This window comes from Tamandua tetradactyla, chromosome 4, assembly GCF_023851605.1.
Source record: "Tamandua tetradactyla isolate mTamTet1 chromosome 4, mTamTet1.pri, whole genome shotgun sequence".
Taxonomy (NCBI): Eukaryota; Metazoa; Chordata; class Mammalia; order Pilosa; family Myrmecophagidae; genus Tamandua; species Tamandua tetradactyla.
In genome coordinates, this window is record NC_135330.1 from 200,390,137 (window position 1) to 200,402,219 (window position 12,083).

At 52.9% G+C, this 12,083-nt stretch overlaps 1 long non-coding RNA gene across 1 annotated transcript; it reads left to right on the forward strand.

The window, feature by feature from the left end:
* Positions 1-6,056: 6,056 nt before the first annotated feature.
* LOC143681741 (uncharacterized) lies at positions 6,057-11,413 on the forward strand. Its single transcript, XR_013174808.1, has 2 exons — positions 6,057-6,121; positions 8,235-11,413. It is a non-coding gene; the product is annotated as an uncharacterized LOC143681741 (long non-coding RNA).
* The last annotated feature ends 670 nt before the right edge of the window (positions 11,414-12,083 follow it).

Here is a 12,083-nt window from a genome sequence, read left to right on the forward strand (position 1 = left end):
TCAGTAGGTGTGCGGACGCAGGGGCTGCCTCCTGTGAGCAGTCTCCAAGCCCCACGCCAGGAGCAGGGATAAAGTCTCTACACAGGCAAAAATCAGGGAGACCAGGTAAGCGCCCCGGAGCCCTCAGCAGATGCTCCCACAGGCAGGGCAGGCCAAGCAGCACCGTCCAGCCTGAAGGGTTGTGGCCTGATGGGCCCCGGGAGAACCCAGGGGATGGGCCCAGGAGGTGCCTGGAAAACCTGCCCTGGTGCCTCTGGAGCGAGTGGTGGCGCAGGCGGCGTGGTCCCCCATGCCCTCCAGGCCAGCCTCAGCGAGGCCTCTTTGCAGGAGTGCAGAAGACGATCCGGGAGGTCCAGCAGGGCCACAAGAACACCAGGGTCCTCCCAAAGAAGGCGGATCATCTCACAGATTAGGGCTTATTTTCAGGGTGAAAACCAAGGTTCTGTTAATCCCCATACACAAACGAATCATTCATTACATGATTTTTAACAAGTATGGGCCAGGTGGTTAAGTATCAATTTAATGTGATGCACTTAACCAAAGGGATTTTAGAAAGCAAGACATGGTGGCCCCAAGGTGAGCAAGACATACATGTCATCGGTGGTTCCTACCACAAAACCAGTGAATCAAAAATAATAATGACTTTGCGTGTCAGACTGTGAACAGGGACCTGGAAAACCGAACTACGCCTGGGCTGGAGGCCAGACTGTGGTATGCTGCAAACGCTGCCTCCATCCCCCAAGGCAGTGTGGCGCCCACGGATCTTGTAGCTCCTCCCCCGAAAGCTGCCCAGAGCAATCTTCAAACACTGGGCTAAACGTTCCTGTCTAGAAAAGTACATGCTAGTGAACCAAATCGAAGTTTTTAAGGCAGGAGCAAAATTTGCTCCACTTAAATAATCACACACCCATCTAATGGGAGACTGAACGTGGCTTCTGGGCTCTTGCGGGATGTTAAGAAATAACCGAAACTGGGACAAACAAAGGGTGCCGGCCCCCTCACCCTTCGCGCTGAGGCTTGCCCCACGCCCCCCAGTCCAGCGATGGCATGAATACTTTCTCTGGCTTCCTGGAGAAAACAGGCCTCGAGAAGTGATTTCTGAAAAAAGCAATGCCCCCAATGAAAAACTGGTCATAAAACATAAAAGAGGACTCTCCTTCCCCCCCAACCGTAAAGTGTCCTGTACTGTATCCTGTCTCCTAAAAGGATTCAAACAGCGAAAGAGCCGAATTTGAAACATTTGCTGCATTAACGCAAAATTGAGCTTAGCTGGGATCTTTATGGGTCTTATAAATATTTATACTTAATGACATCTGGGCCTAAGCTTCGCTTAGAAGCCCATGTTTGCTCAGTGAGTCTAGTTGTTTTGCTTTGTTTTTAAGATGAGAGATGAGGCTGGGGAGAACACCTCTAGTTTGGTGGTTTGCAGTTTTCATATTCGTTTTTCTCAAGAGCCAAAGCAGGGTCTGTTTGATTTATTCATTTTATTACTAATCAAGAGGCAGAAGCAGGTGGGGGCAAATCGAAGGTGGGCACTCTCCTAGGACCGGCTCATGCAGCTGAGGGTTACACAATTATCTGCAGATGTCAGGCCCCCAAATCCACTTTTGCCTGAATTATATGATTGACTGTCCCAAAGGTCCTGAATTCCTGTTAAATAATTGCATAATGTTCTACTCTGTTTTAGCTAAGGAGACGTGGTCACGAGAATCTACCAAGAGGTGTTGATGTCCTCAGGCTCTCCAAACGCTTCCTGGGGCTGATTTATTATTTTTGGACAGGTCAGTATCAGCCATGTTTGCATAGACAGAGAAAGCAGTGACATCTTTCGACTTCAAAGGACAAAAACGTGTGAATGAAAATGAAGTCAACCCTCAGTTATTTTTGCTGAGAAAAGCAAAGGCTATTCCAAAAAAAAAAATCACTGGCATTTGCTCTGGAAATGGTTCGTATGTTTAATCAAGTCCGAGCCTCTAAAATTTTGTGGACATTCCCTCCTTGCAAGGCAAGGAAGCTTGTTTTGAAGACTGCCTTTCAAGGAGCTGGGAAGAGATTTTCTTTCTCATCTTTTCCTTGTTTTATGCTCAATAAAACCTAGGGGGAAGACAAGGCTTACTTGCTGGCTCTGAAAGGTTTTAGGAAAAGCCAAACAGCCTTTCAAATGTCTCTAGAGGAAAATGGCAGCATAGTTTATGCTTCAAAAACTCCCCACCAAGGCTGAAAACTGCAGAAAAAGTAAGTGAAAATTAGAAGAGATCTTCCACGTCAGCAATGAAAGGAATTAAAATGTTAGTGTTGCAGAAAGAGAGAGCTGTCAACCTGGAAAATCATTACATGTAAGTGTTGTCAATGAATGTGAAAGATTTGCCTCAGGTGAGCCAAAATGCAGATAATTGACGCACACCCAGCACAAATGCACAGACACAAGGATTATTTTGATGAAGAGAAGTGACTTGTCCAAGGTCACTTAGGAATGGAATTCTCCAGTTTATGTCCCAGGTTAGTTCTCCAACCACAGGCACTTCATTGCTTTGTATTAGTTCCAGAAGCACCTTTCTTCCTTTCTGCTCCCAAATGCGTGTGCTGAGCTGCATGTAGCGAGCCCTCCTTCGCTCTGCTGGGTCCCAACACTGGCTCCCCAGGGTGCCACATCATCTCCTTCGGAGGCCTCCGCTCCATTAGTAGAAGCAGATGGTCTGAGAAACTGACTTCCCGCCCTCAGCTTAGAGTGAAAAGGAGGGGAAACAGGAGACAAATGTCCCCTGCCTGGATGTCGAATTGCCTCCAAAGGCAGGAGAAGCCCGTGGGACGAGGAGGCAGGTGGAATTCTCATTTCCCTGCAGTACAGGCACTGTAATAACCTGGGAAAGCAACCCCATAGGAAGCCCACGGGGGTGTTTCTAATAAGGAATTTGAAGCCTTCCATCACCCGCCATGGTGCGGTGCGGGAGCACAGGTATCTCCTGTTTGTGTAACTGAGGCCGGGGCAGGAGTGGGGCAGTCGATGCCACATGGCTGTGTCAGGCCTGGGACCCAGTGACCCTGGATGAGGCAAACCAAAGCCGAGAGCCGAGAGCCATCCTGGAAGCTGAGCCTCAAAGCTGGTGTGCCTGTCGCGCGTGGAGAGGCCGCGGCCCCAGAAACGCGCCCATGGAAAGACGTCCCGAAGCAGAAACTCAAGTCGTGGAAATAAAACAAATGATTTTGTTTAGGACTACTGTTAGAGAAAGAACGCTCCTTTAATTTTTGGAGTTCCACAAAAATTCACAACTCAGGAAAGGGATATAAAGGATTTCTAGCCAGAAACTTTAAATATAACAAAAATTATATTTGTAAAATATTAGTGGAGAGTGTCTGGTTGAGGGAAGAGTTACATTAATATTTCCCACTAAATGCAAGAGAAAACCCTTGCAGTCCTGGCCGCGCTTTTGAACACAACTCGCAGATGGGAAGCTGCCATATATAATAATATCGTTATTGGCCATTTACGATGCCAGGCGCTACAGGGCGAGCTTCCCACGCGTCTCCATCAGTACCCTCACGCCCAGCCTACGAGTAGGAGCTGCTACTCCCATTTTTCAGATGGGGAAACTGAGGTGCAGTGGGGGTGATTGCTTGGTCCAGGTCTGTGCTGCTGGCATGTGCCGGGGCAGGGCCCGAGCCTGAAACTCTGTGGACTCCAGGGCCCCTCGCACCGACACGCTGCCCTCCTCCCGGCCTCCCCCTGCAGGGACCCGGGTCCTCTCAAGGAAGCTGCGGGGAGCAGGCCCCAGGGTCCACGGAGCGGCCAGCTTGGGAAGGGCAGCCCATGGCTGGTTGCCAGGGTGTGGAGGATGGGAACAGTTGGGCGAACGGCCAGCAGCCCAGGTGAGCTCAGGTGGGCTCAGGAGAGTTCAGGTGGGGCAGAGAAGGGAGGGCTGCAACCAGGGCAAAGCGTTTGCTCAAGGAGCAGGAGGTGGGCATTTGGGCAAGCTGGGGTGACCCAACCAAGGTTGTCTTGTGTTAAACAGTCATTGGAGCTGACACGAAGCTTTTGCAGCTCCAATTCAGCAGGACAGGGAGAAGAGCCAGGGGTGGGCGGCGCCGTGGAGGAGAGCACCCGGTTTGCAGTAGGAGAAGCCCATGAAACCCAAGACGCAGAGGTGAGGCCCTGTGTCTGCGGGGAACAAAGGCAGCCGCGAATTGGGTGGACAATGCAGGGGCTCCGTGCTCAGGACCTTCAAAGGTTTCTGCCAGCAGTGCCTGGGAATGCTCCGCCCCGCACCTGGGCCTCCTCACCTGCTTGGCACTGGAAAGAAAGGGCAGCGCTGCGTGCACCAGGCGGGGTTCGGACAGAACCACCTGCGAAGGGCGCAGCGCGGCGGGCGGGGGCGCGGCGGGGTCTGTGACGCGAGGCTCTCCACATTCATCCCGAAACTGATTTTGAAAACCTTTGTGCCCCCACCACAATTTTCAGTTGACGTCTAAGCGGATTTTATTTTTTTAATCAAAAGTGTATGTAATTGCAAAGGATGTGATTTCCTGGCACACTATGAAATATGACAATTCAAATATAAATGTTATTCACTCTTTTAAACGTATCCATGAAATTATTTAATGCCCACCATTATCTTTTATGATCACTCCTGCAAAACAGATATATATGTGTATTAAGTTTAGATGTTTTAAATTTCCTGTGACCTTAAGGTTCTAAGTACCAATTTTTCTTCTGAATTGAGGTATGATTACTATTATTATTTCAAAAATTGATTGTAACAAACATTTTAGATTTTGAAAAGTAATTACAAGCGTAAATTAAATTTTTTACTGGACATTTGTGTGAATGAAATGGAAGGGAGTTTACATGTCCCGAGTTGTTTTATTTTTAATAAAATAGAAGGAAGATCATGGGGTGGGTGGCAAAGGAGAACGCCAAAGGTTTGCTCTCAGACCAGTCGATTTTACGAGAGAACCATAATGGCTGAAGAGTCAGAAACGGATTGCTTCAAGTTCTCAGTTGGGTGTGCCTGGGACCTGGGGTGGGTGTGCAGCCGGAGGCAGCTGGGGGAGGACCGCGGAGGAGGGGGAGGAGGGAAAGGGGCAAGGGAGGAGGGAGAGGGGCAAGGGAGGAGGTCAGAAGGGGGGTCAGAGGGGGAGGGGCGGGGAGGAGGTCAGGGGGGAGGGAGGAAGGAGAGGGGTGGGGGGGAGAAGGTCAGAGGGGGGAGGGGCGGGGAAGGGGGAGGGGCGGGGGGAGGGAGGAAGGGAAGGGGCGGGGGAGAAGGGAGGAATTGGAGGGGTGGGGGTGGGGGGTGGGGGTGGGGGGTGGGGCCCCCCCGGGGTGGGGCCCCCCCGCGCTGTCACCGGCCACTCGAGGCTGCGGTGGCGGCTGTGGCTTCCCTGGCAGAACCTAACCGCGGCTTCTCCGGCGGCCTCGCCTCCGGAGCAACGCGTTTGCCGCGTTTGTCACACGGGCGGCGGCGGAGCGGAGCCCGGGTCTCCCGCGGGAACTGCCGCCGAGCCGCCCCGGCCCGCCCCGAAAGCGCGCGCTTTGGGGATGAGCTGAGTCAGCAGGCGGGACCCTGCGCATCTGAGCCCCGCCCCCTGCTCTGTTTTTCAGGTGACCCGTAAGCAGCTCGAGGGCCCGAACTGTTACCTGCTCGAACGGACACGGCCCCCGGCCCCCCGTCCACCCCCCGGCCCCGCGCCCCCCCGTTGGCTTTACACCAGTCAGCCCGGGCAGCGCCCCGTGCTCACCCACGCCTGGCTGGAGCGCGCTGGGACCGAGAGGTGAGGGCCGCCCCGACACCGCCCCGGCGCTGCCCTGCAGGGAGCCGCCTCCCCCGCCCCTGCGCGCGGCCGGGGTCAGGACCGCGAGTCACTGCGGCCCGCGCCTGCCCGCACCCGCCGCCCGCGCGCGCATGCCGCCGGCTTTCCCGCCGCCCTCCTGCTTCTCGCCTCCTCCCAGTTGCGCAGCACAACCCCCCGTGTGCCCAGCTACTGCTGCTTTTCGGGGGAAGTGTTCAGGTTTCAGGCTCTCTCCTGGGCTTCCTCAACTGCTCTTTTCTTTCTGGTTCAGCAGCACCTACTCGTCGGCGCCGAGGAAAGGAGCCTGTCCTCTCCACTCCTCTCTTCACCAGCCACGGTCAGATCATCCCTGAGGAGCTGTCCCCGGGGGCTGCTGTTGGTTGTTGGGTGCACATAACTGCCCCCCCCCACCCCGTCTATGCGCTCCACCCCCTCCGGGCCTGGGGAGGCACCACCGTGCCTGAGGTGGGAGGCAAACCCCCTCCCCGCGTGCGTGGGTGGGCGCGCTCCCCTGGCCTGAAGTTTCCTGGCTCCAGACCTTAGCTTCCATGGTTCTGCCTTTGGAGACATTTTCCCTTCAGTTTGTCCTTCTTAGTCCAGATTCACAGTGGTTCCATTTGTACAGATCCTACAACACTCTTGGTTTTCTGCGCAGTGCGCTGGGATCATGCCCATTAGACAAAAGCACTTTCCACCATTGCTTCCGGATGCGGAGGCCCTGCTCCTCCCGCAGTGGCTGGTGTCTCCATGGGGGTCACACCTTCACACACCACACAAATACATGTCCCACTGCGACGCATGTGAAGAGTCGCGGTGCTGGGAGCCCAAAGCAGGGCTAGCAGGACTGAAGGGCGGACGGGGTGGGGGGACCGCCGTGAGGGTCCAGAAGGAAGAACTGATGGACCCAGGCGCTGCTCCGGAGTGGGGGGCTCCAACTGACCCTGCACCCACAGGGATGGGCAGGCTGGTGGCAGGAAGGTCGGGACTCCGTCTTTGACTTGATGGAAGGGAGACATGCAGGCAGAGATGGCTCAGAGAAGCCTTGTGTTTTCAGCTCTTTGCACAGTGGCTTCTTCTCAGCCTCCGAAGTCCAGGCTCATCCCCTCTCAAAAACAAAACCTTTCTTGGAGGCTGCATTGGTCTCCTCGGCTCCACCATCATTTATTATCAAAAACTGCAGTGCTGCCCCTCGGCTCCAGCAAGGCTACCCCTGGCTGCTTTTGCCCGACCGGCCTAAGGGGCTCCCCGAGGAGGGGCCTGGGAGGGTGCGGTGGGCGGCCACGCTCATCCACCGTGGCTGTGCAGGCACTTCAGGGCCACCCAAGCCCACCCAGTGGGCAGGGCCCTCGCAGCAGACGTGGTGCTGCATGGGAGAGCGCCCTCCCCACCCGGTTTTCATGTAAGAACCAATGTGAGTTGTTACCTTCTCTATAAAGTAAGCAGAAAGGACAGAGGCTGTTCCTGAAGCAAAAAGAGTGGACTCAGCAAGAAAGCAGAAGGCTCAGACAGTGTGATTAAAATGGAGTACACACAGTGTCAGGGACAGAGGGGGTCAGGTCAGCAGAGGAAGTCGAAAATGTCTGGGTTGGTTTGGGCCTTGATTTACCTGTTGAAATGAAAGCCATCTCATATTCTGAGCAATGTGCCAGTGCTGACCAGCCCACGCTTCATCAGAAGCGCCCAGCACATTAGCAGGTAATGCTGATGGGATCAGGAATCCTCTCCTGGGTGGAGCTTTAGGGATCACCTGCTGCAGGGGAGGTGAAACGTGGATCTGCTCAGGAAGAAGGAAAGAGAGAGCTATTTTCATGGTGATTTGGGTGGCTCTCTTACTCTCTGTCTGACATCTCCCACCCCCCAGCAGGACCAGTCTTCCTTGGTACGCAGGGAGCTGGCAGCCTTGGAAGACTTGTGTCTGGACAGCGTCTCTGCACCTTGTGTCAGCTGCTGGGAAGGACAACTTGGGATCCCAGGGTCTCAGCCGGCGCCTGGGGTCGCCACCCCCCAGGAGCAGCCCCTGCTCTACCCCTCCTTAGTTAGCTGGGGGACCAGCCTCTGGGGCTGTTGCAAGCATGGACAGGGTGCACAGAGGCTGCTGCCTGAGCCTGCTCCCTGGCCCGTGAGGTCCAGAGCCCCAGGACCTTCCCAGGCTGACCCCAAGCCTCTAGCGCGCTGGTCCTGGGCCCCTCCAGGCCCTGAACTGTGTAAGGGACGAACATTGCCCAGGGTGGGACGTGTCCTCCCAGGTGGTTGGGCGTGTCTGCCTGGGAGGATCTTACATGTCAGGATGGGAACTAGAACATTCTAAGCACTGCCCCACCCCTGGATTCTCCTTATTTAAACTGGCAGGAGGTCTGCGGACCCGAAGCCCTGCTCTGTGGTCCCCGCCAAGTACTTTTCCGGGTGGCACTCTGAGGTGCCATAGCCATAGCTGTTTTTCTTTCCTTTAGACTCTCCTAATGACATGCCAGGCTTTAAGACTGAGAACACGTCTGTCTCGGAGCTCCGCCCCTCTGTTATTCTGTCCTCACAAGTTTTCCAAGGGTGCATCTGAGCCGATTCACAAGGTGCAGCTGGGAGGCTGGTGCCCGCTGGGCCGGGAGGGTGCTGCACCCAGACACCCTGGCTCAGCCACGTGGGAGCGATAAGCTGGGAGTGCCCTGCCTTGTGGACCCTGGCCGGAAGGCCCCTCACCAGGCTGAGGCTCTGGGGAGCAGAAGTCATGGCCTCTCACCTCAGCCTGCGCAGCGTGTCCCTCCCAGGAGGTCCTCGGTGAGACGAGTTGGATTCGAGGGCGTCATGCAGCGTTGGCCCACGGGAAGAGGTTGAAATCTTGTGCCCGTTGCAGCTGGGCAAGGACTTGGCGGGACAGGGCTGGGCGCCCACCACAGGGCAGATGGCAGGCAGCTCCTCCAGCAGGGGTGCGAGTGTGCTGTCTGCGCTCCGGGCCGGAACCTTGGGCCAAAGGGTGCCCCTTCCAGGTGGTCCGTGTTCTTGCCCTTAGAACCTTCTGGCCTGTGGTGGACAAGGACCTGGTTTTCCCCTCTATTGTCTATGCCCACGTGAAGCTCTTCCACGCGGTTGGCCCTTAGGACACCTCTGAGGGATGGTTTGGGTGTGCAGGCAAGCTGGCAGGGACATCTGTCCTGTGCTGATGGCCAGCGTGCATGTGGCAAGCCCAGCTGGCCAGCCGTGGCCCCCGCCCCCTCCCAGGGCCTCCTGGTGTGGGGGGCACACAGCCACCTGCACATTAGCGCAAAGCCGGGACCCCATTTCAGAGCTTACAGGGACGTTCTCAGGATGCTTCTCTGCCTGAGTCTTGCCCCGCATTTGCCTCCGCACCCTTCACTGCCTTACGTGTGCGTCCTAAGCGGCCTTACCAGGGGGGTAAGGCTCGCCCTCGGTTTCCAAACACGGCAGTTTTCTCATGTTCAATCCCGGACCTGCTGGCGTCTGAGGATTCCCGTCGGGGTCCGCTTCTCTGACGGCAGGTTTCCGGAGGAGCTGCCAACCTCAGAAGAAGGTTCTGATCCTTAGGAGGCCGACGTCTCACAGCCGTGGCTGGAACAGCCGTGGCTGGAACAGCCTAGAAAGCGCCCAGTGGCTTTCCCACAGAGGAGCAGAGGGGACAGAGCGCGGGTGGTGCTGAACTTAAAAGTTCCCGCGCTTCATAGAACGCCAAGGGGCTGGCAGGCGCTCTCGCCAGCTGACTTTTCACTCCCCTGGCATCAAAATCCTCACCTGGAGAGGAACTTGGTTCCATTGTACAGTTCTGCAGTTTTCTCTAAGGCCGACACTGCACAATGGGGAAGGCGCTGGAAAGGGAAGCTAATGACAGGCTAGAGGCTGAGTCTGCACTCGGTTTCTCCACAGAGCGTCCACGCACAGGCCGGAGGACAGGACAGGGCTGAGTGGGAGTCGATTTCTCCATGCTCTCCAAGGCCCTGGCCCAGGCAGGAAGGTAGTATAGGAAAAGGGACATTTTTGGAATAGTTGTTTTTGAATTATGCTTGTGAAACACATTCTGCAACGCAGGACATGTGGGAACCCTGCAGCGTGGCCGCATGACGAATGTTTAAGCCTCCTTAGCGGGAACTCCCCCTAAGCACACAGCTGGGTATTCCTTCACGGACTGAATGCATCAATTGTGAAATGAACTAAAATGAAATTTTACTCCATTGTGGCAGAGTAAACTGAGGAGAAGACATGCAGCCAGGGTTCCACGTCGTAGTTCAGACACCGAGTGCTACTATTTTATTCATTTTAAGAACATGTTTTACATAAAAACAAGTGACATCAAAAAAGCTCAGTTGATAAATGAACATCATATATCACAGATTATTTCATTCCAAGTTCACCTACATTTATTATCATAAACTGAGGGGCTGGGAAAGACTTGGGTCTCGTTACAGCTTTCATCATGGATACAAATCATTTGAAAGTTATTTCATTAGGATTCTGAAAATCAGCGACTAACCTCCGCCGTCTGATGCAGGCAGAATCTGTTAAGTTCAGTATTTTCAGAGGAAACAGAATTTTTTCCCTTGCACCAAATGGAAACCTTTCAGAAACTTGTTGAAATGAACCAAGTTCCCCTTTTTAGTATGCATGAGCAAAATACTATTTAATTTCACACTCAACTAATCCTTTAATAGTTTTCTTTCAGCCAGAATGGAAAAGGCTATTATTAATTTCCTTATAAAATTAAAAAAAAAAATAGTTATTGAGGATTTGACCCTAACCCTGGGCCAGTTTCAATTTCTTTTTAGTGTTTCTGAAAACACACGGGAGAGTCACGTCAATGGCCGGTGAGAAATTGTCTCTAGGGAACTCCACAAGGTCTTTTTCTCACCACATTCGATTGGACAGGAATGAATTGACATTAGATTACCTTTATCATCACTTTTAAAAGTCTACTTCCTTTTGAAACTCTAAAGGGAGGTCCTTTAGAGCTATGACCTACTTTAAATTAATAAAGTATATCACAGACAAAAGTGTAGTTTTATAACTAAAGCAACAACTAAGGGTCTCAATTTAATTGACCAAAAAAAAGATGTTGACGATATTTGCGGGGATTGTTTCATTTTAGAGCTTGCTCTTCCCTTAGGGAGAAAGAATGAAAGGGGATCGCTTGTCTCCACGGGCTGTAGGTATTAGAAACCCTGATGCTACAAACACCTGCCACCTAGACGCTCACTGATAAATGCTCGGGGCCCCTTCGATGCAGAAGCCACACGCATGCGCGTGCGCGCACACACACACACACACACACACACACACACACACACACACACTCGAGACACAGGCACAAAATTCCCAAGCAGACGCGTGCTAAGTGAACTTCCTGTTTCCCATCAGTTTACGACCAGTATTAACTGGATGAACATTGCATATTTGAGATGACTGCTGAATAAAAGGCTGGCTGAAAAGTGCCTCCTCCTCCAGTGTGTAATTCCATACAACAAGTTAAAAGTTTGTTCTGGGCAGTCCTGGGGGCCCACTGGTTACCATTTCATGCCTAAGCACTGTTGGGCCAATTTTTAAAGCACATCTGCAGTTACCAAATGTTCAGAGTTTCCTCAAGCTTTGTTTATTTACTTCCAAACAAATAAAAGGGTAATGTGTGTTACTTTGACTTTTGTCGCTTCTGTATTGACAAATATGTTCATTTTGGAAGTGCTTATAAGCCACTGTTTTCCCAAACAAGCTAGAACGACTTCGAGGAATGTGATGATGAAGGAGGAAAGGAGTCTCTTCAGGAAGCATGTATCTGATTCTCTGTCACTGCATGCAAAATAAGGGGCTGTTTGAGAGCATTTCCCCCAAATTCCTAATGAAAATGGCAGACAACACGAGGGAGAGTATGGCCTTTGAACTGACCAACTTCAAGTTTTTAAAAAATCTCTCAGTGGACAAAAATTTCACAAAGGAGTTTAAAAAATTAATGAATTACAAGGAAAGATATATTGTCTATTATACATGCCAGGTGAATCATATATATATATATATATTTTAACTCACATCCAAATAATGATGCTAAAACTACCTTGATGCTTTGCAGATTTCTGAGCCCGGGACTGAGGGTCCCAGGTTTGAGGTCGGGCTTTCCAGCGCTTGGGGTGGGGGGTGGGGGGTGGGGGACACACAAACCCTCCTTCCGCCGGCCCCCATTGCAGCCTGCAGCCGGGCATGCTTTTATGGTCAAACAAACGCCTTTGGAAATAGAAGTTTATCACAGAAATGCTGACCGATCTTCAGCCCCCATTGGCTGCTGTTCCCCCACGGCCCCTCGCCGGCAT